Below are 3,353 nucleotides of genomic sequence, written 5' to 3'. Positions count from 1 at the left end.
GGATTCTCTCTTCCTCTCTCTCTGCCCCTTCCCTGCTCACACTCTGTCTCTGGAGAAAATAAAAATAAAATAAACATTTAAAAAAAAAACCTGTTTGATGTATAACAACAAAAATATATATGTTCCTAAGTCCTATAGATTTTTTGGTCTTGAGTTTGAGACTTGAGACATAGGCTGATGCCAAAGATCTCTTTTCTTTTCTTTTTTTTTTTTTTTTTTTTTATCTTTTATTATGAGTTGTGTTCCAAGTTGTTTAAGGATAAGGTGGCAATTGAGTCATATTTAAAGTTGTTTTGTGTTTTTTTTTGTTTTTTTTTTGTTTTTTTTTTTTTTTTACAATAAGTGTATTTGAGAGGGGGTTGCATGCCATTTTTATTCAACTATTTCTTGGGTTCCACCAAACGATATGGCTCAAATGATTTTTCTTTTTCCTCTTATAATAGGTAAAGATTTCTTTTTATAACCGTTCCTTCTGGTGACTTATACATTGATATGCAAATGTGAAATTTCTTCACAATTTCTGTAGGACATCGTGCAAGCAAGAATATGTATATCCTAATAATGTATGCTATAGTAATCATGAACGTATTTTTGATCTTTGAATTCTGTCAGTGATATTTACTTTAATGGGAATGTGTTTTTCTCAAAAAGATCTCAAAAACTTTTTTTCTCAAAAAGAATATGTAGTCAGTTTAATAAAATAGCCTCTCCATCATTTTTTACTGTTTATTGATTTCCTACAGGATTCACGGGACTTCAGTTTATACTTAAGACTCAGGTGGTGTGCAGTGATTAATCAGTGTTTTTGAAGCAGTGTTATACGTTTGATTTTGCTCAAGGTTTCCTGCTTAGACATTCATATGATGTTACTGAAATGGCCACAGCACACTGATGTGAAATGTGTGCTTGTCTTTAACATCATCCATTCATTAGTTCATTAAACACACATTTGTTGAGATCTACAAAGGGCAGAGTACTATGTGAATCTCTGGGGATATGTAAATGAAGACTACATGGCCCTTTTCAAGGCAAGGAGTCATATTTTGAGATAACCATTATAATCCAGTGTGATGTACATATCATTCATTAAGTCCAGTGGGAACACAGAGTTGGGGGTGTTTTACTGATTTTGGTTGAGGGTTGGAAAGAGTTTGCTTTGGAAGGGGTAGGTTGAATCCTCAAATATAAATAAAATATTTTCAGGCAGTGGGCCAAGAAAAGAGTTTAGGCAAAAGGAGCAGTCACTTCACTCTGTGATGATTAACTGAGCCAGAGAAGACAAAGGCATCCACACAGCAGGACAGCTTACACTTATTTGCATTACATAAAAATTAGGGAATATATGTCAGTTTTCATATCATCAACGTCAATATAATTAAACATTTATTGGTGTTTATTTTTGTAGATAAATGAGTTAGTTTGTTGAGACACAGAGTTCTATGGCATGGACTATATACTTGGGGAGTTTATAGGATGAGTAAAGCTAGTGTTTCATATTAGAAAGATAAAAATTGATGCCAGGTTTTAAAATGATCTTATAAAGGCATAATACAGTAGGCTGATTATATTACTTATATGTACATTTAAACATATATTTCCTTTGAAAAATACTGTTTTGTATTAAAATAAAGGAGTTGTAAATTTTCTATACTTTTTAAATTTAATTTGTTAAAAATAGTGTGATATTTGAAAACATTGATATCTTTGATACACACCTTCCATCTATCATAAATTGGCTGGCTTCGTCTCAAATATATACATGTTACTTAATGAGACTTTATTCCATAGGGCTTGTTATGTGTTAGGCACTGGAAATGCAAAGATTAATGAAGTGTTTATATTTAGAGTCGTATAATCTAAGGAAAAGTGTGAAAATTTTGGCTTTTACAAGTCACAGGAGGTATAGCAGAGGGAGCATGTGGTATTGAGCGGTGAGGGGTAGCAACTCAGACCCCAAAAAGCCTGATGGGCTTCAGTAAATGGAATCATTTGATCTGAGATTGAAATAGGAGTATGAAGTTACCGAGAAAATTCCAGGCACAGCAGGTGTAAAGATGGGGATAAGGACACTAATTTGGAGATCTGCTTGTAGTTTGGCATAGCTGAAATGCAGGCTATGGTGTGTAACAGAAGAAACGTAACACAGGACTTAAAACATGTTATGGAGACCTTTGTACAACGTACATTTTTATTAATAAAGTAACATCTATAAGATGTTATTATGGTAAAAACATGCTATAACCTTTTAACTCTGTGCTTCTCTGGTTTTCTTTTGGTTTTATAATTACTTAAATTTCAAAGACTTTTTTCCTCAGAATTGAGAAAATAAATTTGAGAATAAAATAAATAAAAATGAGAATTTTCCATTAAATAATGTGCTTATTTCTTTACATTTGAGAATACCCTTTGCACATGTGCATCATTGTAATTCTTCACCTTCTTCCCTAATTTTCTACTTCTTGAGACTTATCCAGTATGGGGACCACATGTGCAGTCACCATGGATTTATACTGCCTTTTAATATTTTTATTCTCCAATAAATATTTAATGCAACACAAACAGATGGAGCTTGAGACCTCTGGGCTTGTTTGGCCATGGCTAGTGTAGCAGTGAACCTGGGATTTCAGTCCTGGAGGAGGCTCTTTTCATAAGCCCAAACCTCATGAAATGGAACCACTAAGTGTTACGATCACATTTGGCAAAAGTCAATAAAATGTAGTCAGTAAATTCCCACATTTGAACAAAATGATATCTTTGTACTATTACTTATTTACACACTTTCCTTTCAGTGAATCTTAACACGTGTAGCCCTGAGAGAGGACAGGCATCAAAATTATTATAAACTGCTTCCAAAAGTAGATGCAAATTACGAATTGTCTGCTTGAACGTATATAGTACACACACACACACACACACACACACACACGTGGAAACACATGCTATTTTTGAAAATGTACAAGCATGTATTTTCATGATATGGTAGTTAATACAACTACACATTTATTTTAAAGAATTGTTGATTTCAGTATGTTTTTACCATCATCTATTTTTTATTTAACATACACTCATGATTATTTTATGTGAGACAGCCCATGGCATATTTTTGACGTTAAAAAGGCTACTTAATTTCACAACTTAGAAAATGATAATCTTAAAGTATTTCGGCTTTTATTTGTTGAAAGGGTTACTGATACTCACTGAAGTCCTTTCCTTTATTTGAAAATATCATTCTGATGCTTCACTAGAATAAATTTGATTTTTTCCAAGAAGCACTGTAAGTAAGGTAACTGCATAAAAAGGTGTTTTTCTTATTTGTTTTTACAAAAGTATTTCTAATATTTTTTGAACTTAAT

Source organism: Panthera tigris, chromosome B3, assembly GCF_018350195.1.
Source record: "Panthera tigris isolate Pti1 chromosome B3, P.tigris_Pti1_mat1.1, whole genome shotgun sequence".
Lineage (NCBI taxonomy): Eukaryota > Metazoa > Chordata > Mammalia > Carnivora > Felidae > Panthera > Panthera tigris.
This window is presented reverse-complemented; position numbering follows the sequence as displayed.